The sequence below is a fragment of the Oryzias latipes genome, chromosome 16 (assembly GCF_053564925.1).
Source record: "Oryzias latipes strain Hd-rR chromosome 16, Olatipes_Hd-rR_3.1".
Classification (NCBI taxonomy): domain Eukaryota; kingdom Metazoa; phylum Chordata; class Actinopteri; order Beloniformes; family Adrianichthyidae; genus Oryzias; species Oryzias latipes.
This window is the reverse complement of record NC_136252.1, coordinates 11,093,620-11,118,245: the sequence shown is the minus strand read 5'-3', so window position 1 is coordinate 11,118,245 and position 24,626 is coordinate 11,093,620. Positions and strand designations below refer to the sequence as shown.

The window sequence follows — 24,626 nt, the reverse complement described above, 5'->3', positions numbered from 1 at the left end:
CCCAAGGTCGCTGTACAAGGTTAAAATAAGAAAAAAAGAATAAAACGTCAATAAGAAATTAACAGAGTAAAACATGAGTAAACATAAAGACATAAAAAAAAACATTTAAGATAAATACATAAAAAATTGTAAGATAGAAAAACAGACAGAGAAACAGACAAATGAGGTTGCGTTAACTGAATGGATTAACTGGATGATTGTTTGAAGAGATGAGTCTTGAGTTTGGATTTGAATAGTGGCAGTGTGTCGGTATTCCGTAAATCTGGAGGAGGAGAATTCCATAGCTGAGGGGCGGAGCGACTGAAAGCTCTGCCCCCCATGGTAGCAAGACGGGCAGGTGGGACATGGAGTTGGAGAGAGGAAGTGGAACGGAGAGATCGGGAGGGAATGGAAATGTGAAGAAGATCAGAAATGTAGGATGGAGCCAGGTTATGGAGTGCTTTGAAGGTGATGAGGAGAATCTTGAAACTAACCCTTTGTTTTATGGGAAGCCAGTGTAAGTTTTGGAGAATTGGTGTGATGTGGTGTGATAACGGGGTCCTGGTGATGATGCGGGCTGCAGAATTTTGGAGAAGCTGCAATTTTTTGAGTGTTTTATTGGGCAAACCAAACAGGAGGGAATTACAATAATCGATCCGAGACGTAACAAGACTATGAACAAGTACAGCAGTTGTATGAGGTGAGAGAAGGCCGGAGACGAGATATATTGCGGAGATGAAAGTAAGCAGAACGGGTGATGTTATTAATATGAGATTGGAACGAAAGTGAGCTGTCGAGGATGACACCCAGACTCTTTACCTGGGGGGAGGGAAGAACAGAGAAGTCATTGACAGAGATGGAGAAGCTATTGGATTTGTAAATAGTGGATGGAGTGCCTACAAGGAGGACTTCAGTTTTGGAACTGTTGAGTTGCAGAAAATTGCAAGAGAACCAGGAATGGATTTCTTGCAGACAGAGGGTAAGGGAGGAAGGAGGAAGTGATGAGGAGGGTTTCGTAGAAATGTAGAGCTGGGTGTCGTCCGCATAGCAATGGAAATTAATGTTGTGTTTATGGAAGAGACAACCAAGAGGGAGGATGTAAATGATGAAGAGAAGGGGACCTAGGACAGAGCCCTGGGGAATACCAGCAGAGAGTGTGAAGGTGTTTGACATATGAGGTTTAATGTGGATAAATTGACTACGGTCTGATAAGTATGAAGAAAACCAGGACAGAGGGGTGTGAGAAATACCAATAGTTTGAAGTCTGTGAATAAGAATATTGTGGGAGATGGTGTCAAAAGCAGAGGTCGTTTGTGATTTTTAAAAGAGCTGTTTCTGTACTATGGAGTGGGCGGAAACCAGATTGAAAGTGTTCGTAGATGTTGTTACTGGAAAGATGAGCACGGAGCTGAAGAGCAACAGTTTTTTCAAGGATTTTGGAAGTAAAAGGTAAATTGGAGATTGGGCGAAGATTATTAAAGTTATTTGGGTCAAGACCAGGTTTTTTCAAAACTGGAGTTATAGAGGCGACTTTTAGAGAATGTGGAACAATACCAGACATGAGAGAGGAGTGAATAATGTTGGTAATTGATGGCAGAAGAGAAAGGAGACAGGATTTAACGAGAGATGTAGGAATGGGATCCAGTTGGCAGGTGGAAGGTTTAGAGTTTGTAATAAGGTCAGAAATGGTTTGTACAGAAGGAAGTGAAAATCTTGAAAAGGTTGTCAGAACCAAGGGAGGAGTGAAGGTGTCCACTCCAGAGACTGCAGCTTGGCTTGTGAGCTGTTGATGAATAGTAGAGATCTTAGAAACAAAGAAGGACATTAAAGCGTTACAAAAGTCAGGTGAGGAGAGATGATTAGGGAGAGAATCAGGGGGTTTGGTTATATTAGATATAAGTGAGTAGAGGGTCTTAGAGCTATGTCGGTTTGAGTGAATCAGGCCAGAGTAATAGGAAGTTTTAGCGGAAGCTATAGAATCTTTATAGAGGATAATGTGGTTTTTGTACATGTCCTTATGAATTGTGAGTCCAGTTTTATTTTGAAGTCTTTCCAGTTGTCTGCCTTTAGCTTTGAGCTGACGTAGTGCAGGTGTGAACCATGGTGCAGAGCGGGTGAAGGAAACTGATCTTGTTTTGAGGGGTGCATGAGTATTTAGAAGTGACTGCAAGTCATTGTTATACTGCAAAACCAGCTCGTCAGGTGTGGCATCAGGATTTACTCTGGGAAGGTTGATGATATTGGCTGAAAAACTAGCAGTGTTGATGGTTTGTATCTTACGGAATGATATGATGCGTGGACGTTTGAGTTTGGATACTGTGAGCAGGAGATTAAAGGTGATGAGCTTATGGTCAGTGAACGGGAGTGTGTGAGGTTTACAATCAAAGGGAGTAAGTCCAGAGCAGCACACTAAGTCCAGCGTGTGTCCTTTGCAGTGAGTGGGAAAATGAATAAATTGCTGCAATCCAAGGCTATCTAAACAGGATAAGAAGTCTTTGGCAAGAGGATTATTACAGTTATCCATGTGGAAATTAAAATCACCAAGAGTAACAATGTTGTGAAATGGGTCAGGAGATGCGAAAAGTCATTTAGAAAATCCTTGCTGAATTTGGGTGGACGGTAGACTGTAGCAACTATGGTGGGGGAAGGACCAGAAAGAAGTAATGCAGTATATTCAAATGAGCAGTAAGTAGGAGCAGAGACAGGAAGGACTTTCCAGGACTCGCGATAGATCATCAGGACACCACCACCTCGTGCATGTGTGCGCAGCTCACTGGTGTACACAAATCCAGGTGGAGTTGCCTCATTGAGTGCAGTGAAGTCCCCAGGTTGCTGCCAAGTCTCTGTGAGGCATAAAAAGTCCAGCTTTCGGTCTGCAAAAATGTCCTGGATCAGCTGGCCTTTATTGGTGAGCGAGCGGATGTTGAGGAGACCAAGGATGACTGTAGTAGAGTTAGTGGAACAGAGAGGATCTGGAGTAGAGCGGGGCAGAGTGGAGAACACGCTGTGGTCAGCGCCTCTGGCCGGCGCCTCTGGGAGGCAGTGAGTGTTTGTTTTCTCCCCACATGTCCCTTCACAGAAGACCTGACTGTAATAATAGTCCTAATAGGATAGACTGGGGGGGCAGCAGGTCTCAGAACGGAAGCAGTGGTGATGGTTTGTTGGGGGATGTGGGAGGAAACCAAATCTAGTCAGTCACTTCCACAGACCGATGTCTGTACGGATGAAGAGGAGGTTTGGACTGGTGTGGGCATGATGGGGGCAGGTGAAGTCTGGACAGAGTGTCTGATGTTGTCCGCTAAAACATTGCTGCCCAGTGGACTGGGGTGAAAACCATCAGATTTATAGAATGAAGTTCTGTTCAAAAACAGGTTGAAATTGTCAATAAAAACGAACTTGTTCAGGCTGGCAACAGACTGGAGCCAGGTGCTCAGACTCAGCAGCCTGCTGAAGCGGCCCTGGCCGTGGGAGAGGAAGGGGAGGGGTCCTGAGATAAAAACAGTCAATGGGCAGGAGTTTAAAAAATTAAAAAGTCTGATGAATGCCTTTTTAGTAGTTTCAGACTCTCTATAGGAGGTGTCATTAAAACCCACATGTAGAATCAGCCTCCTGACTGTGGAAGGGAGAGACTGCAGCAGGTCTGGGAGTTTCTCCAGAATATCCAGAACTGTGGCTCCCGGAAAGCAGTGAGTGACCGCGTTGAAGAAGCGGACCTTCCTTATTATAGAATCCCCGATTATCGCTGTTGACGGGGCAAACAGGGGAGGAGGAGACGCGGGCGGAGGTGCAGCGCCGACAGGCATGACGACAGCGGCAGCGGCGGGCGGCCTCACCTTGCAGCCGGTGGTCCGTCAGCAGCGGCGAGGCCCGAGACTTGCTGGAATGGAAGCGGACGGCTTCCTTCAGGATCCGACGGCGGGAGGAAGATGCTGGAGCCCGCAAGGACGCGAGGGGTTCCAGCCGCGGACGCTCGTCTGATCCTGATGGTGGAGCTTTCGCGGTGATCCTCGAGGCCCAATCCGGGTTGCTGCATGCCGCGATGCGTCCGTCCTCCTCCGGGATCACCGTGGCGTCTCTCCGGAGAGCGGGGAAATCGAGAGTGGAGCCCAAATCTGGTGGAGTCTGTGCCGCTGTAGTCGCTGAGGAAGGAGCGGGAGAATCCGCGGCCAGACTAGCGAAGCGGTTGGAGAGACTCAGGACAGGAGGCCTCCGGCGGGTCTCATCAGAACTCCTTCTGGGCCTTCGGACAACCACTTCTTCATCCAGGGATCGTTGCTTAGGAGTTGAAGATGAAGAAGGGCGTGCGCAGGTGGACGGATCCCATGGAGCTGTGTCCTGGAGTGCAGCGCTAAGGCAGCTTAGCCGCTTAGACTGGGCGAAGGAGACGTCCATGAACTTGGACAGGAGAGCGTCCTTCATTTCTAGTTCAACCCTCAGACGACGGATGTCTTCTTTGAGGTCAGTAATGATCCCCGAAGCTGTACTTAGAGACTGTGAGTCCAGATCGTAGATTGGATTTGGGTTTTTTGCTGTTTTTTTTTGCTGAGGTCTGGTCTGGACTCACCACTGCTATCTCACCGTCCGCCATTTTGTCGCCATTTATTAGATGACCCCACTCCCAATGTCAAAGTGCCTAGGATAGCACAAGGGTTAATGCTGCTTGGCATTTTTGTTTGGAGGTAATGACTTCTTCAGAAGTCTTCTTAATTTATGGAAGATGTTTATTTTTGTCAATAAAGAATCTTAGGTTTACAAAACGCGACAGGATTTAATCAACAATCATTTTACCCTAATTTGTATCTTTTGGTCCAGGATTCCCCTAGGACTCTTTACTACTCACAATAAGTTGAGGATATTGTGAACAACTTCGTGTACAGATTTTTTGTTTTACTTCACAGATTTTTAGGATAGGGAAGTAATTGTTTTGGGATGATAGACACACCTCATTTAGCGTTTGCCACACAAGGGTCTCACAGTGTACAGTGTGCTTTACTTATTGGGGATCTAAAAGGAAAATATTTTCAATGTTGCATCAATGTTAACATTCTCTGGGGGAAAAAAAGCTGATCTAGTCAGTAAGTCATTCCATATTCATCATTCTAACAGCCATAAACACTCAATGCCACCTAACGCATGTGCAACACCACCTCACAATAACGCCTCCGGGTTGGCAGTGGGCAGGGAGGTGTTGCAGATAAATCTGGTTAGTCTCAAAGTAAGCTGGAGAGGGCGAGGTTAGCGATATGCCGAGGACAACGTGGTCCTCAGGGATTACTTTGGTGGAGGAGGTGCATAGTCTTGGCAAGCGTCAGTCAGCGCATAACCGTTTTGGTTATTGTAGATGGTCCAGTCACTGCAGGTTCTTACTTCAGAGACATCATGGAACTGTCCACATCACCCACTTCCTCCAGAACACCCCCAACTTTCTGTTCATGGCTGATAATGCTCCACCACATGGTGTCAGAATTGTCACAGCTGGACCTCAGGAAGTGGGAGTGGCTCATGTGGTATGGCCAGCAATGGCCTGAACCCCACAGAGCACATCACCCCCAAGTGCCCTGGCAGAACTGCATGTAGCACTAGTGGAAGGGTGGAACGCCTCAGAACAACATCATGAGGCTGGTGAGGAGCAGGAGACATTGCTGTCAAGCTGTCACTGCAGCAAATGGTGGAAATACTCGCTGTTGGCATGGTCAATGTCCATGTTTGGGGTAATAAATATCAAACTAAGGAAAATGGTGTTTCTTATCATTCTTTATTAGTAATATCAAACAAAAACCTTTACTGTTACATATTTCATAAAATTCCAACCAAATAGGATAAGCATTTATTCAGAAAACTAAATCACTAACTTATTGTGAGTAATGTACTTTCATTTAAAACTGCCAATGTAAGCAAAGATAAAAGTCTCAGCAGTAGCTGCTCCTGGGGGGTATTCCAGAAAGCATGTTATGCTAGCTCCCACTATAAGTTTGAGGCTAAGGAAGTTGATAACCTCAGCTTTTGGTTCCAGAAATGGAGGTATGTTTCAGGGTAGGTCAAGTTACCATGGCAACTCATGCTCTGAACATAACCTGGTCCGGAGCAGGTTTAGTTGAAGCTTAGTTTGTTTACAGAGAGGTGAAGCAGCATGGCGTGTCCATTTGAAGATGATTTAGTGGATGAAGAAGTTCAGATAATACTTTTTCTCCGGTGAGAGGGTGATAATACCACATATGGATGTTGGAAAGATAAACTTTTTTACTTTGATATAACTAAATTATTTGCTTCAGTTAAGATAAATCATTTTTTGTTAGGTCAGCTTAAAAATAACACGTAGTTTTCAGACAGTTATTTTACTTTCATTCAAATTAATTCAATTAAGTCGGTGTAACTTTGATGCTGCTGTTAGATCGGCACCGCAAGGGATTCTGGGATATCATTCCCTCTGCCTGTCTGGACGGATTTGGGTTTAAGTGTGGGTTTTTGACAAAATGTGTTTAGTTGTATAGCTGTTTTACTGTGTTTCACCGTGTTTTGCCGAGTTATTTTGTGCTACTGTGCTTACGGCTCTGCACCATGAGTAAGAGTGAAGGAGAGGATGATGAGTTTATATAGACCCGTACAATTTATAATAGTAATGACACTGATGGGAAATTCTTTAATAAGTGTTTGCACTCTGTGCATTTTTTTCCGTTAGTTAGACATATGAGAGTTCAAGAAATATAAGTAATTAAGATGGAAAAAAGATTAATGGAGTAATGTGACATTTAGTTAGATAAATACATAAATTTGAGTTGTATAAACAATTATTGAGTTTTATAGACGTAAGAAATTAAACTAAATTATTTATTACTAATAGAAGAAATTTATTTAAGTTTGAAGTTATATATATATATATATATATATATATATATATATATATATATAAGTAAATAATAAATACATTATTTTTCTCCAAGTAGAAACTCTTTTTTTTGATGATGCAGCCGTGTTACTTTTTTGATGGACTTATAATCTTTATACGCCATCATTAAAATCTCAGACTCCGTCTCACTTCCGTCTCAAGTGTCGCGCTTTCTTTTTTTTTCTACACGCGTTTCCATGGTGACTCCAGAAATCGGCGATCTATTGAGAATGTCTTTATGTACAGTGCGTTAACCCAGGGTTACCAAGTCAAGCGTAATTATGCCAACTCATATCCGGTCTTTTGGAACTGACATACCGAGTAAGCAAGTTCAGGCGGATTTCAGCCAGAGTTCAGGCTTAAAGTCTGGCTAGTTTAAACATGCTTCCTGGAATACCCCCCTGGTGTCTTGCATTTCTGCTCCTTTCTTTGTTGTTCTGCTGTGCTGTTTATTTCAGCAGATGACAACAAAAAGATGAGGATGACTTGTGTAAAACCAACATTGCAGAGCTATTCACAGAGCCTAAAGTTTTGTGTTCCTCAAATAAAACGGGACCAAAAATGAGCACATCAGTAGTAGAAGTACCTACATCCTGGTCTCAAATGATCTTTTTGCTGCCATACATGTCACCAAACTGTAACCACGAGAAACAATGTGGGGTTCAGTGTTTTGCCCAAGGACTCTTTGACACTAGACAGATAAAGCCTTTTAATCTGCCAAGAAAAAAAAATCTTTGTCCTTGTTCAAGTTTTGAAATTTGCACACAGTTTTATGCACAATCAAGCTTGATTAGGCTTTCCCAACACAAAACATCCGCTGCTGTTGGGTTTGGTTCTCTTTAGTGAGTCTGAAAAAGGAGAAGTCATATTATTTGAGCAGTTTCTAATTGACCCCCCCCCCATCGTAGGTCGACTGGACGTCTTGGGAGTGGATGTGTGCCTGTGTGCAGGCCTGCAATGGATTGTCAACCTGTCCAGCAAAGTAGCTGGAATTAACACCAGTACACACGCTCATTGACCCTCTGTTACTGAATTACGTTGAACCCTACTGTAAGTGTTGCAAATCAACAGAAAAGTGCTTTTCCCAGCTTCAGAATCCGTTGGATTTACGTCGATGGTGTAAACGGTTGAGGAGTTACAGCAAAGGGTTAAGCTTCAACATCTGCTGCATGACCCTAAACAGAAAATGGGAGTTGAAGGTGGACTAAAGTCTGACTTTTTTGTGAGTTTTTTGTGTTTTTTGCATCAAGCAACGTCACCAAAGTAACATCTTGAGCAAATGAGCTGCAGTAAAACTCCAGAGAATCATTTAGGTGGAAGCCTGCAATTTAGGAGGAATTGTTTCTGCTGGATCTACGTATTGTACCAAAATTATATTATGTTTTAACTGAAGGTAATATCACAGGGAAACCGACATGTTTTGTTCATGCAAAATAATACATACAGAATAGCACTGAATTAAAGGAAAACATATTAATAAATGTCAAATTGTAAATAACCATGAAACTATAGTCCTGAGTGATAATAAAGTGCTTTTGTTTTTAATCACCTTCATTAGTAATTCTGCCAGTGAGTTGTTTTTTTTTAATATAATTAGTATGCAAATGTGACAGCAGTTTAAAATTAAAATACTTTGTTCTTGAAGAACTGATTGAAACATTAATTACTGTATGTATAAATAAAGTATTCTTAATTGAGAGGTAATAATGAGCAGTCGTATCATAAATACAGTTAATAACAGTCATTATAGTTCAGCAAAAGGTTTTGAATGTACAACATAATTATGCCAAGGAAGCAGAAGTTGTTTTTTTAATCGCTCCAAGGTTAAGACATCTGTGTTTGCTCGTTGTTGCTGTGAATGGAGTTCCTTGATCCAGTGTTTTTGCAGATCGCAGTTTTCCAGACTCAGCCTCCCAGAGTCGCTGGTCCTGCAATGTTAAAGCACATCAGTGTTGTGTTCACAGATATGAGTCACAGTAGATTTTGTTCATTCTGAAAAATCCGATTCAGTGACCTACAATCGATCCAAGACATCTTTAGCCAAAACTTCAACCAGTGTGATTCAAAAGTTTTCTAGATTCCTTGGTATTCCTTCAAGATAATCACTTGTAAATTAAATGTGTACAAACAAACAAGTAAACAATCATTAAATCAGTTTACATTTTAGCTTCCTAAAGTTCAGCTCACTGTTGTTTTTCCACATCCAAAGAATCCAAAGGGAACATTATATTAGAACACTGTATGGTCACATGTCTGCTGAATTCAAAGTGTTTTCAAACATTGGACTAAAATGTTGGACAGATCTGTTTTTGCTGATGTCATCACATGTGTGTTGTCCGCTGTGATGGTACTTAGTCGTTTTTAAATTATAGTCACATAACCATTGTGTCTCAATCCAAATGGTATTTTCCAAGATCGATTACCATCAACTTATTTCATTTTGAAATGATTTTATGACGGTATAGTTCAATTTGATTCAATTAACAACTAGACGCAGAAAAATCAATCCATCGATTTATCATAACATCCCTAATCTGCATTTATTGCTAATAAAAGAATGATGTTGATGAAACTTGTTATAGCACTGGCATAAACAAAAATCTACACTCAAAAGAAAAATTAACTGTCTTTTACTGTAGTGAATTTTGTTATTTTTATTTAACCCTTTTATTTTTCACATGTTTTAAAATGCTTGTGAAAATATTACTAAATACATTTAATATTTTGCATTACTTAATGGTTTAGGCAAGATATTATGCAATACTCTTGAGTAGAATAAGAGAAATATTTATCCTCATGGGATTCAGTAGCTATAGTTGATATATACTATATAAGCATGCTTTACAACAATTACTCAGTGTGGTTGCATGAACCACTTGACACAAGGCTTGTAACCCTTGTGCTATCCTAGGCACTTCAACATTGGTAGTTGGGTCATCTAGACCCACTAGACAGTGCGCTGAACCTTTTTTCTTCAATGATTTGTGATTTTCATTTTCACATCCACCCTGCGAATAGTGTCGCATATATCAATTTGATTTAGCATTTCCAGCAGGGAGGCGGGGCGATGACGTCAGTGCTATCTTCGTGTCCGGCTGCTAAAACACACAGACACAAAGAGCAGTGGGGCCAGCCTTGTAGCTTTGTGTTAGCAGCAGGGGAGAGGGCTTTGTGACGGTTGTGCTCTCCTGATGATTGTACACAGCTTCTCAGGACTTCGTAGGAGCATTTACGCCTAATGTGGTCCTCCTTCGGACGGACCGCGCAACCAGATTGCCGAAAGCGGAAGTGCTGCTACACAGACCTGAGAATCTCTAAATCATCATATGAATTTGTGTTTCCAGTGGAATTCAGACAAAATAAAGGCTGATGTAATTCCCACATATTTACATCCAAGATAGTAATACAGTAATAAAAGGACATTTAGAAGATACGTGTTGTTGCAAACGTTTAGAATGGCCAAATCTGCTACAGCTGCTGATGGGACTCAAGCTGTCCTTGAACAGCAAAATCAGTGCCAAACTGCAGGAGACTATCTTCTAAATGTGCTTTATTACTGTCATGATTATTATTAAGGGTCTGCTCGCACATAATTGTTTAAATCCGTGTGGTCAGTGCTTTTTTCTTGGCTGCAAGGACCCGAAAAAAGCGTTAGCATTAGGCTACCACGTGCTAAGAACATTATCCTTGGAGGAACAGAACTCCAGGCGGTCAATCAGCAATGAGCAACTTGGATGTAAATATGTGGGAATAACATCAGCCTTTATTTTGTTCTGGACACCACTGGAAAGACAAATTCATGTGATGGTTGAGAGTTTCTCAGGTCTTTGAGCAGCATTTCCCATCCCTGCGCTTCAAAGCTTCCCCAGACTAGCTTTGTCTCCGGGCTAGCGGGCCGGGTTTAGCTCCGTCTGAAGACAAAGCTAGTCCGAGGGAGAAGCTTCGAACCGTGGCCCCAGGCTCCATCCGAGGCCTAGCTGGTGTATCCGGCTGCGGACAGCTGGGCTTCCGAAGGAGGCTGTGGTCCCAAACTCCAGACCGCGTAAGGCGGAAACGCTCCTACGTAGTCCTGAGAAGCTGTGTACAATCATCAGGAGAGCACAAAAGTCACAAAGCCCTCTTCTCTGCGGCTAACACAAAGCTACACTGCTCCTAGCATGTGTCTCTTAGCAGCCGGACACAAGGAGATAGCACTGACGTCATCGCCCTGCCTCCCCTCTGGAAATGCTAAATCGAATTGATATACGCAACACTATTCGCAGGGTGGATGTTAAAATGAAAATGCAATCCCCTCTTTGCATTTTCGTTTTATTTATGACACAGAATAAGCGGTTTTTAAGTAGAAATCAAAAAGCGTTTTAAAGGATGGATTTCTACTTTTAATTTAAGTCATTTGATGCAGTTACATTTTGAAAATTAAAAGCATTTCTGTTATTCCATTTTAATGTCAAATTATACATTTCTAAATGAATTTTGCTACACATTTACCAGAGAACTTTTTGATAATGAAATGTCAAATACCATTTTCCTTATCATTTTAATTTAATGACAGAATAAGCAGTGTTGAGGAAGAAAATGAAAAAGCATTTTGAAGGATTGCTCTTTCTTTTTAATTTTGAGTCATAAAATGCACCTTCATTTTGAAAATGAAACAGCATTTCTGGTTTTGACTTTTATTTTTAATTATGCTACAGAATCGCTTCCATAGAATCAAACCTACAAGTTTTTACCTAACGTTGCATCTCCCAGACCAGGAACTATGTGAGGCTTTTATCCCATTAAACTGTGGTGTTAGAGATAACATTAAACTGTAATGAAACAGATGAAACTCATCATCAGTGGAATAAAGTTACATTTTCTTCATGACAATTAAAGTACTAAGCATTAGATTATTTAGACTAGAAAATTACTTTTGAAAATGCAAACATTCTTCATCTTCACTGCAGAAATTTTAGCAAAACAAAGTGTGAGAAAATGAATCTTGCAAAGGCATTAAACTCAAGCATATCCAGTGTGGGTTTATGCCATAATGAAATATGACAAATGATTTATGTCAGGCATTTGTTATGCTATGCAAGGTAATTTGTTATACTGAAAATGCAGCAACACCCTCTTTGTAATTGAATCACACAAAATAATTAATATCCTTCTTTGTTTGGTCTGGCTGTTTGTCTTTGTTCTCCTTTATTTTCTCCAGGAAATTAATTATGCCATATATTATGCAAGTGCCTTTGATTAAAACAAAGCGATTGCGAGACAGTTTACTCCAGAACTTTTCAAGTTGTAATAGTGCTGCAAAACTTTTGTGCATAAAGCTAAAATGTTTCATTTGCTGCTAAGATTTACTGGTTTTATTCCAATACTGTCCTGTTTGTCCCGCACCTCTGTAAAAGCATGTTAAGGTATCCTTAAACTTAATGCTGCCAGAGCTTATTCAGGCTGTGTTCAAGGAAATGTTCAGTCATAGCCCTTTCATAATTAACTTTTCACATCACTTATTTATTTCTTAATCTTCTTGGTCAAATAAAAAAAAAAAAAAACCCACAGAACTGTGTATTGTGTTTTCCTTTTTGGATGAAATATGTGAAGCTAACAATTAGGTACAAACATATAAATCATGTTTCTGATGTGTTGTGTTCCCAAAGCAGATAATAGTGACAGATAAGAACATTTTTAAACAGCATCATTCTCAAGCTATAACTTGTATGTAAAGCTATTAATCTGTGTTTGTGGGCGATCAGCAATCTGTGTTTGTGGACTGGGGGGGGGGGGGGGGGGGGTAAGGGTAATGTAACAGTTTTGAATCATCTTTATCAGTGTCATTTGTTGAAACAGGTGTTGTAGTCAACTCAACAGGTGAAAACAGCAGATTGCTGCAGTTGCTTGACATGGTTAAGAAAAAGTCAGAAGTCAGAAAATGATAATCTAACCTTTAATTTTCCTGTGGCCACAGTATTTAGCGGATACCGGTAGGATTTCATGACAGCCTCCACACACCTACCACAAACAGAGTTGTATGTTTGTAAAGCACAAGACACAGTGATCCCAAGTATTAAAATGTGGTTTCTACTTTTTAGTTTATCATACAATATCCTTAAAATAACCATATAAATGTAGAGTTCACTCAATAAAAGTCCTGAGAGTAAAAGCACTTACACAAGCACCTGTTGGATTTTACACTAAACCTGGAAGTGCCACTTAGACCTTCTGATTGCACACCTGGGGTCTGCAAATGAAGGTTGAACGTGTTGGACGCCATTTCAGAATCAGATCAGAATCAGAATCACTTTATTTGCCAAGTACAGCGCATGTACAGGGAATTTGACTTCGGTTACTTGTGCTCTCGTGCAAACTAGCAAGGTAAAAAGGCTAAATAATAAAAAGATAAATAATAAAAAGAAGGTAGATGTAAGGTAACTGTATGAATAAATAAACATAACTAAATAAAGGAATGGATTAAAATAAAAAGTCAAAAAATGCAGCAGCAGTAGTTCCAGTTTGACAGTTTTTGGTTGTACAGTGTCCCTGAGTAGTCCGGAGTCAGGAGTTCATAAGAGTGACAGCTCGGGGGAAGAAGCTGTCTTTGTGGCGAGTGGTTTTGGTTCGCATTGTCCTAAAGCGCCGTCCTGATGGGACGAGGCTGAAAAGGCAGTGTCCAGGAGGAGAGGGGTCTTTTACGATCCTGCTAGCCCGCTTCCTGGCTCTGGATCGGTACAGGTCCTGAATGGGGGGAAGGCTGGAACCAATAATCCTCTCAGCAGATCTGATGATTCTCTGTAGTCTGTTCCTGTCGTGTCTGGTAGCTGAACCAAACCAGACCATGATGGATGTGGTCAGGACAGACTGGATTATTGCAGTGTAGAAAATGGTCAGCAGCTCCTGAGGGAGGTTGAACTTCTTGAGTTGTCGCAGGAAGAACAACCTCTGCTGAGCCTTTTTCCAGACCAAGTCAATGTGAGCGGTCCACTTAAGGTCCCGAGAGATGGTAGACCCCAGGAACCTGTGTGAGTCTGTTGAGGGCACAGTGCTATTGAGAATTGTGAGTGGGGGGGGTTCCTCCTGAAGTCCACTGTCATCTCCACTGTTTTAAGTGGGTTCAACTCCAGGTGGTTCTGGCTGCTCCAGAGGACTAGCTGCTCCACTTCTCCTCTATATGCAGTCTCATCACCGCCCCGGATGAGCCCAATGACTGTGGTGTCGTCTGCAAACTTCAAGAGTTTCACAGAAGGGGCTCCTGATCTGCAGTCATTGGTGTAGAGGGAGAAGAGCAGAGGGGAGAGAACACACCCCTGGGGGGCGCCAGTGTTCAGGATCCGGGTGCTGGATGTGAAGCGACCCAGTTTCACCTGCTGCCTCCTGTCGGTGAGGAAACTTGTGATCCACTGACAGGTGGGGAGAGGCACAGCGAGCTGGGACAGCTTGTGGTGGAAGAGCTCTGGGACGATCCTGTTAAATGCAGAGCTAAAGTCCACAAATAGAACCCGTGCGTAGGTGTCTGCAGAGTCGAGGTGGTGCAGGATGTAGTGGAGAGCCTTGTTGACTGCGTCATCCCCTGACCTGTTTGCTCTGTAGGCAAACTGCAGGGGGTCTAGCAGAGGCTCTGTGATGACCTTCAGGTGGTTCAGCACCAGTCGTTCGAAGGATTTCATGACTACCAAGGTTAGGGCGACTGGTCTGTAGTCATTTAGTCCTGTGACTGGGGACTTCTTGGGGACTGGAATGATGGTGGAGAGTTTGAGACAAGCAGGTACCACTCACATCTCCAGGGAGCTGTTGAAGATCCTGGTGAAGATGGGAGCTAGCTGGTCAGCAGACTTTCAGGCAGTAGGGAGAGACTCCATCGGGTCCTGGAGCCTTCCTGATCTTTTGCTTCTGGAACTGTTGACGCACATCTTAACTGCCCCCTCATCAGTGCGGATGAGGGGGCAGGTGTGGGGGAGGTTGAGATTGCAGGTAGATCCTGTGTGATGGAAATGGTGGCTGAGGGGGAAGGTGATGTTCTTTCAAACCTTGAGTAGAAGTCGTTAAGCTCCTCAGCCAGGTGGTATCTGTCTGAGGGGCGGGGGGATGGTCTCCGGTAGTTGGTCATGGTCTGCAGGCCTTTCCAAACTGCAGAAGAGTCGTTGGCAGAAAACTGGTCCATCAGCTTTGCAGTGAAGGACCTCTTTGCAGCCTTGATCTCCTTTGTTAGCTTGTTAGCTTTAGATGCGGCACCATATTTATGGCAGGGCGTTTTCTTTGTGGCGAATATTGGTGTTTCCACGACAAACCCAAATTGTCAAATATCTTTAAGAATATTCCATAGGTACTCTACTGCTTTGACGTAGTGACACAAGTAATCAATAAGCATGTACATGTTTTTGTCTTTGAACAACTTTCCTCGGATTGGACAATTTTTGCAAGAGTATCAGCCAAAAAAGGCGATCCAATCGTTAGTCAATCTTTGAAAAAAAAAAGAACAGGACAGGGCTCTGTCTCTGACATTTCCTATGAGAAACTGTTGCTTCAAAAAGTTTCCTAGGTTTGTATTCAGAGTAAATTGACTTGTAGTGGAGGAATATGGACAGCATTTTGGATGCATTTTGAGGGGGAACCGGTTTGACACAAGAACGCCTCTTTCGTGGAGCTACCAGGAAAGAGGCCAAAGGACGATGAAAGAGTAGGTTAATGGATTGAGGATAGAAGAACACGAATGTGGTTGGTGTGAGCGAGGAGGATGCAAAGGAGATGGTTAGATGAAGGCCAATGATTTGCTGTGGTGAGCCCTAAATGGAGCAACCAAAAGACAAAGAAGGAAAAATTTATTTTTATTTAATCATAAGCAGTAATGAAATTACTATGTGGCCTTGATGTAGAATCAAATGTTTCAAGCATATTTTTTTCTGCAGTCAAAATGTATTACTCCCCGTTCATGAGGGAGTTTGATCATGCTGCTGTTCCAATTTAGATGTAGATACATTTGAGGCCAGTGACCCATTAAAATCTGAAGAAAAGTAACGCTTTATTAAAATCCTCACACTAATGTCTAAAAACTGGATCAAAACATACAAAACTGCATGCAGCCACCACTGTATTAGCAGTCCAGCAAAATTGGATTAGACAGAGACAATTTCACTGAGGTTCACAGAGATCCTATCAGCATTCAGCTGCAGTGCAAATCACTATGTGTGCCCTTCTGGGATTGCATTAATGCTATCAAAGTAGCACTCTTTCCGAACACAGCACAACCTTAATTAAGGACTGATTCATCCACCATCAGCTTGACTGTTCACTGCAGGGCTGTCCATTGTACTTTAAAAAAAAGAGAGATCAGCAGTGGGAGACCTCTGAGGAGGACAGGCTGCTTGAATCTTTGGAATGATTAAATCCAGTGGTACCGTAATTCTCCTAGTATGTGGCAGCCTCCTTCACGTTTTGGGCAGACGACTGACATGATTATTAGATTAGATTACATATACTTTGACGTATAATTCGATGGGAGTTTGGATTGATCATGTGTCAGTTGAAAATAATAATAAATCTCATCAACAGTGCCAAAGAAAGAAATGGCGTCTTTTCATGGTATATGACATTGTACTTATTATTTTTAGGTTAATGAGCAGCAGAGCAGAGAGCAGAATCGTATCTGTTAGCCTCAATCTCAGAGGAAAACCAAAGGGGAGGCTCATGGATGTTTGGTGAGGAAGCTGAGGAAAGGATTAGATAGAGGTGGAGGGCTTGCTATGGAGAGGGAGCAGCCAAAAGGCAAAAAGAAATCAGACTAGCAGAATTGCTACAAACCACATCATGACTCTGACACACTGACTGCAGCCAAAAGAATTCTGCTAATGTAACAGGATTTTTATCTGAGCGTTGCTGTGTTGTATCAATCACTGTATTTTTCTGCTGTATCCAGGTAGGTTTTTGAACAAAAATACCTTCTTTTTTAAACAAAAAAAGCTCAATAAAGTTTGGGAATTTAGTTGTAGAAAAGGTAACTAGGAGCATGAACAACCCCACAAGAGTGAGTGTGTGCAAATTAAGCAAATACTGAAGACAGTCGACAGAAGAACCAGCAGAATGAAAGCTCATAGACATAATGCATAACCCTGATTTCCACTGATAATGACTGACAGCTGGCGGAAGCAAAATCAAAGGCTAAGACCAATCATTGGTGCAAAATCACTGATACTGTCCAGCAATGACTTTGGATTAAACTGGTTAGATTTTAATAAGGCCAAGCCGTTCACAATTAGTCATCAAAGAACAGACCTGCTGAACAATATACTGTAGATACAATAGATACAATATTGTTAAAAAACACATGTCAGTCAAAAACACGGTATTTCACTGTTTCATTTTGAAAATGGCTCAACATTCTTCTTATTTTTTATTAAATTAATGTATCAGATCTTCTTCCCCATTTGAATCCTTTTGACCCATTTAAAAATTAATTTATTATCCTGAACAAGAAATACAGATAGTAGATTTTGTGAATTATCAATGGAGATAACATTTAGCCTAAGAGGTGTTAAGGCACCTGCGATGAAGTCACCAAGCATCTAGATTTCGTAGACCACCAAAGGCACGTACAATAAGGTGTCCAGTGACTCTGATAGTTCCGACTGCAGTGAATCGGGTATGAGGAATCAACAGATAAACTTTCTCAACCAAAGTTTCCCGTTTGGCTGCAAAACATATATTTTCTTCTTCCGACTCTTGCTGAAGTCAGATACATTTTCTTCTCTCTCCTCCTGTGTCTGTCCCAAGGCTTTTTCCCCTGTCCTCCGTCTGAGCCTGCATTTATTTTATACTTATGCACCCTTCTGCATTTCACCCTCTGAAAATGGATTGGATCAGCTGGTCTTTGAATTTGATGGACATTTTTCCCACACAGCGGACCCCCACTGCCCACACAGAACCCACGCAGCTTGATACACCAACAATCCACAGGGCTAGTGGAGGCTGCTGTGTCTGTCCCAGCTGTCTGTGAAAGATGTTGAAATTGGGTATCTATTCAAATTTCTGATAATCAGAATCCCCACAATCGGGATCGGAGGATTTCTAATTTACTGAACAGCCTGGGAGCTGCAAACAGCGAGTGGTAAACTGCTGAAGAAATGCGACGGGCTACAAAGACAGCAGTGAACTTTTACAAGCCAATCAAAAGCATTATGCCTCACTTGCCTGCATAGGTGGAGCGCTGGTAACCCTTGAACTTGTGCGGAAAATGGATGACAACTTGGAGAGACTGCCCAAGTTAATGAGAGACTCCAATCACCCACAACCCAGAGCAATAAAAATGACTTAAAGACTCTGCTAGACCAGCCAAAGACACAACCAGCAGGCAAACTCTTGATCTGGTGGCCTAAAGAATTTGATCTAACCTGTCTCTCCTGAGCTGAACACTCTGGCTTCTTCAGTGAACGATAATGTGGTTTGGATCTGAAGATTGACATCTGCTGCACCTCACCTGATCAGGCTAATCTTAACTTTGGCATACTGACTCATCCACCTCTTGTGCAGAGTCTGGTCAGGTCAGAGGTCAGAGGGATTTTTATTGCCATTGTTAGTGTAGTAAACAGAACAGTTTCACAGACTTGGAATTTGCTGCAGTTCCAATGAGCCACATACAACACTTAAGAATAATAGTATACTAAAAATAATAAAATAAACAGTAGGCCCAAAATCATAAACTAAAATGACAAAATTGCACAAGGCTTCTGAAAGATGAGAAAAGTACAGTTTTATTTATTTTTTACAAATAATCTATAAATCTTGACTAATATCTTAAAACTAAAAATAATAGTGTGGTCTATTTTAAGTTAATTTATAAAACAAATTTGTTTCTCAAGTACTGTATCTGCATTTGACTAATATACCCTTCACTACACCTATGGGGAATTAATGGACTTGTTTTTTTTTTTTCTTTTTTAAGAAAGAGAAAAGAAACAACATACTTCAAAGCAAAATAAAAATAAATAGACATGACTTATGAAGTAAGGGGAAACAACTTTGCAAAATGTGTTTCTTGTCGTGGTGAACTACACTTAAGGCAAAAGATGAGGGATTGGCAAGGTAAAGTAGCATTTAACTTATTAGTTAGTGGGGCAAAAAGTATTGAGTCAGCCACCAATTGTGCAAGTTCTCCCACTTAAAAAGAGGAGGCCTGCAATTTTCATCAAAGGTCTACCTCAACTATGAGAGACATAAGAGAAAAATCCACAAATCATATTTTCTGATTTTTTAAATGTGTATTTGCAAATTATGGTGGAAAATAAAGATTTAGTCAAAAGAAAAAGTTCAACTCAATACTTTGTTACATACCTTTTGTTGGCAATGACAGCAATCAAATATTTTCTCTAAGTCTTCACAAGGTTTTCAGTCTGTCTTCAGGTTACCATTCCCAATCTAACGGGCAAGCGGAACGGGCTAATCAGGTGTTGGAGGCGGCTCTCCGTTGCCTGGCTGCTCAAAACACCACGGATTGGTCCAATTACCTGGTGTGGATTGAGTATGCTCACAATTCTCACCCGTCCTCCGCCACTGGGGTGTCTCCTTTCGAGGCCTGCCTCGGGTACTCACCACCTCTGTTTCCGTCACCGGAACTCGATTTGGCAGTGCCCTCGGTCTGGTACCACCTCCAGCACTGCCAACGCGTTTGGCACCAGACCAGGGCCGCTCTCCTCCGCACCAAGGAGAGATACTGTCGCACTGCCAATCGACACAGGGTGGTGGGGCCCACCTACCAACCCGCTCCATATGATTAAAATCCACAGATACAGCGATAAGCCCATCAGCTTGATTCTCGCGATAGTTTCATGGATGACGTCGCATGTGAGTGAAGCCTCAGCTTGCGGTGGGATGTGAACAACAGTGGCGAGGATGTGTGAAAACTCCTGCGGCATATAATACGGTCGTAAACTGACCGCTAGAAGCTCCACATCTCAACAAGACTGTACGTCTTTTACGGTGATGTGACGGGATTGCGCCATTTATTGTTTATGAACAGCATGAGCAGTCCCCCACCTTTTGTTTTTTCACACTTTGTCATGTCTCTGTCCACTCGCACCATGGTAAAGTAAAAAGTTGATACAGGGGTCAATGATATTGTCCGTCAGTCGTGTCTCGGTAAAACAGTACAGGCTGCACTCACAATAAATCCTGTCAGTTTTCACAAGAGCCCCCAGCTCCTCACATTTTTTTGGGATAGAGTTTATGTCCCCATCATGTCCCTCCGGCATGGTAACGACGGAAGGGTTTCTTCAATTCAGACGAGATGGGATGTTTTATCCCGCTCGGTTTGGCACACAGACGAAGGACGTTTTCTCGTGAATACTTAAAGAGGCACATACTAACCTAAAACAGGCAGAAAACACACGTTATCCACCCAAACAAAAGGACTACCACATCTCATCTTCAATGCCTTTGGTGATGGTAGGAGGTTTTCACTCAACATCTGATGCTAAACGGCCCCATTTATTCTTTCGTTTACAGGGATCAGTCGTCCTGGTCCCTTTTTTGTGAAACAGCCCCATTGCATTATGTTCCTACCCCCATGCTTTACAGTAGGTATGGTGTTCTTTGGATGCAACTCAGCATTCTTTCTCCTTCAAACACGAGTAGAGTTCTTGCCAAAAAGTTCTATTTTGATTTCATCTGACCATAGGACATTCTCCCAATCCTCTTCTGCCTCATCCAAATGCTCTCTAGCAAACTTTAGATGGTCCTGCACATGTACTGGCTTTAGCAGGGGGACACGTCTGACACTGCAGGGTTTAAGTCCCAGGCGGCGTAGCAAGTCATTCACTAGGTCCGTCCGTGTGGTTCTGGAAATTTTTGCTCACTGTTCTTGTGATCATTCTGACCCCACAGGGTGAGATCTTGCGGGGAGCCCCAGATGGAGGGAGATCAGCAGTCTTGGTTACCTATTTTTACTGTGAAAAGACTTATTTTGAGGTATTTTCATTTAAAGTTGTGACAATCTGACGCAGTAAAAGATTAAAATGACAACTAAAAAAGTGGCTTCGTGAAGTTTTTTTTTTCTTATAACAGACTTCCAAATTTGACTTTTACACCACTAAGGTAGATTTTTTTTTAAATATCAAATAATTAGGAAAAACAAATCAAAACAAAAAAATATCAGTAGTCTAAATTAACACAACAAAACAGTAGAAACACTTTTCTGAGTTATCCAAAAATTACGATCACAAACTTGTTATCAATAGGTTACCATTATACATATGTTGACACAGTTTATGACAACAACAAAACAGTAGAAAGACATGAGTGATTTTTTTTAATTTAACCTGTTTGGTGAGTTTGAAAATTTGGAATAGTGGGAAGAAGCAGAAAAGAGATTATAAGAAGGAGGAGTGAAGACACAGGGAGGTGACACCAGAGGAATTGAACAATTTAGACTTTGGACTTTGCTTCATCATCTGGACAAAAAGCAAGCGGGAAGAGCTGAAATTTCCCTCTAACATGATGCTTTGATTCACCTTTAATTTTTATAAGAGACCAAAGTCTGCTAAGGCTCTGTAGCCGTTACTATAACAACACATCGCATCTTGTATCAAATAGTCTGCTTCTTGTGAGCAAAGTATTCAAAGTCCCACTCTGATCATCTTTTGATGTATTTTGGAAGCATTCCTAGTTGTCTTTTAATTATGATGATGCAGTTATTAGCCAAAATTTGAAAAAAAACGGTGTCGTTTTCTCGGACATAGTTTTTGCAGAGTGGCAGGTGTTCTTCTCTGAGCTTGTTAGTAATAATAATAATAAAAATAATGAATTTTATTTATATGGCGCAATTCTAGACACCCAAGGTCGCCTTACAGATACAAAACAATTAAATACAATTAAAAGAATGAAACTATAGGTTTAAAACAAAACAAAAAAACAGAATCATAAATTAATTAGAGTGGATATGCTGGTCTGAAGAGATGGGTTTTGAGATTCATAGCAAACTGAGGGAGTGAGTCCATGTTCCGTAAACCTGAGGGAAGTGAGTTCCAGAGCTGAGGTGCAGAGCGGCTGAATGCTCTGCACCCATGGTGACGAGCCAAGCAGTGGGTGTAACAAGCTGGAGCGAGGAAGCAGACCTAAGGGAGCGGGTGGGAATGGCAACATGGATAAGGTCAGACAAATATGGAGGGGCGAGGTTATGGAGGGCTTTGAAGGTCAGAATAAAGATTTTGTAATTAATCCGAAGAGGCACTGGTAGCCAGTGGAGCTCCTGTAGGACGGGTGTGATGTGCATAGCGGAGGGGGTTTGTGTTATGATCCGGGCAGCAGAGTTTTGGAGTAGTTGTAGTTTGTGAATAGTTTTGTGAGGGAGTCCAGATAAAAGCGAGTTGCAGTAGTCCAGACGGGAGGTGATGAGACTGTGGACTAGAATGGATGCGCAGTGAGGACTGAGAGAGGGGCGGAGACGGCGGATGTTTCGCAGGTGGAAATAGGCGGTCCAGGGGATGTTATTGATGTGGGCAGTAAAGGAGAGAGTGCTGTCAAGGATGACACTCAGACTTTTAACTTGTGGGGAGGGAAGGATGGAGCAGTTATCAAAGGAAACAGAGAAGTTAAGGAGTTTATTTAGGGTTGTCTTTGTTCGATGAGTAGCTCAGTTTTGCTATTTCATTTAAGGACGTTTCCAGTAAACCAGGATTTTAATTTCAAGATGGCATTTGGAGAGGGAGGCAGGTGGGAGAGTAGAGTCAGGCGTAGAGGAGAGGTAGAGCTGGGTATCATCTGCATAGCAGTGAAAGTGAATCTTGTGTTTATGGAAGATATATCCAAGGGGGAGAAGGTAAAAGATGAATAGCAGGAGCTCAAAAGTTAACGTACACTGATCCAGGTGACAAACTGCAGATAATTGTTAGAAGCTGATAAATGAGGAAAAATGCGCCTTGACAGCAAAAGACATAGTCCACAGGCGGAAGTAAAGCCTTACATGGCATATATAGGGTCCAGGGAGCAGTGGCAGCCAAAACGCGGCAGGGTTCACTCTAACCGGAAGTCCGGAAGGTTTTCTATCGGTTGGGACCGTTGGTGCAGAGCGACCCCAGCCCCAATTACCATCATCTCTTTGTTAACTCGATCTCTGGTTAGCTACAGCCCCTCATAATCCCAACCTTACAATAAAAATGGTGAGCAATATCAGAGCTATCTAGCCATACAGTTTTGATCCGTTCAGATGAGTAAAACAAAGACGTTCATGGATCTATTTGTCTCCACGTGGATGCATCAGAATGAAGGGGAGCAGGGAGACTCTGACCTGCCAATTGAAGCACCTATCTCACAGCTACAGGCTTTTTACAACAGCATTTCTTTCTACTCCTTATTTACAACAATTTGAATAAAGAAATGCAATTTTAAGCTTAATTCACTTTATCTATGTCCTCCATTGTCAAAAACATGCCACAAGAACATGTTAAAAAACCATAAACACTGATTGTATTGAAGTGGGTCTTTAAACATGAAAAGAGATTAAATGTATGGATTTATTTCTTTCACAAGTAACCAAGGCAAAATTATCCACTTTGAGTGGTACATTATCAGAAATGAATGGACTTTGCAGAAACTACCGTCTGACCCAATCAGGCCTCCGTCGTCCATTAATTTCTTACAACGGTCATTTCGCCACGTATTATCGCCTACATAATTCATGAATGAACATGTCTGTCTAGTGGATGTTGAAGGCCCTCCTCCTGTGGACGATGCCTCAGCCCACTACTAGCACATTTTTAGTATAATAATGAATGGGAGTTATTCCACTTGAAGACAACAATGGCTCAAACACGGGGTTGGCATTCCTTAGGAAATGCCTTCACACCTCTGCATTGGACGACAATGCAACTCAGACCATGACAGCCATCACCGGGCTCAGACATCAGCCTCAGGTGTCGGCTGATACAGGGAAGAAACCTGAAGGTTGTGGACGGTCGGAGAGGTTATCCATTAGGGCGAACCTCCGACAAAGCTGTTTCACCTTAGCTTTTACCCTCTTCTGACTGCAAACATACAAGCAGGCCTCACAAGTCTGCTCACAATGATACAATCTTTACAAAAATGTTTAATATTTCCCAAACAAGTAGCTAAAAAAAAAGAAAAACCGCACATCAAATACAACTGACCAGAAGGAGAAGGAGCTGGACGGTGAAATGTTTAGCACTTCTGTCAGTCAGGAGGAGCTAGTTCCTGATGTGTCTGCTTCGTTTTTTCATCTTCTCATTCTACCTTTTTTTTGCAATAATCTTTTTTATTTAGTAAAAGGCACAATGCCATTAAAGCAGTTTTGTTGGCTGACTTTGTTGTCATATGTCCTTACAAGACATATTGTGAACTGCTGTGTACTTGTGCATTTTTGCAGACTGCAGAGAGCCCTGGAGAGTAAAAGCTGGAGACTGAAGCAGAAGTGTCAGATTCAGGTGCTTCATCCAAGACAGGACAGCTGATAAATGAGGATACAAATCACACGGGGTCCCAGGAAGGGTTATTTTCATAAAAAAGTAAGGAACCAAATTGCTCATAGTTTTTATCTTAAAGCTTTCCCAGTATTGGTTGAATGATTTTTCACAGTCCACCAAGACAAAAAAGAATCAAGTTTAAAAAAACATTCCATGAGCTAGTTTTTTTTTCTGATCTAAAGGCTAAATTGATGATGTGAAATTGAGATAATTAGTTGGGCTAACTTAATTATCTGCCAGTCAAAAATGATCAAAATGAACAAAAAACGAACACGGTTACTATGATTGCATTAGGAGGAATCCTGCACATTAAA

The 24,626-nt window shown here is 41.8% G+C and overlaps 1 long non-coding RNA gene across 1 annotated transcript; it reads right to left on the bottom strand.

Moving 5' to 3' along the window:
* Window positions 1-5,718: 5,718 nt before the first annotated feature.
* On the bottom strand, window positions 5,719-16,946 carry LOC144984562 (uncharacterized). The gene is made up of 2 exons (XR_013648354.1): window positions 12,796-16,946; window positions 5,719-8,793 (listed from the first exon to the last, which is right to left on the bottom strand). It is a non-coding gene; the product is annotated as an uncharacterized LOC144984562 (long non-coding RNA).
* Between the last annotated feature and the right edge of the window lie 7,680 nt (window positions 16,947-24,626).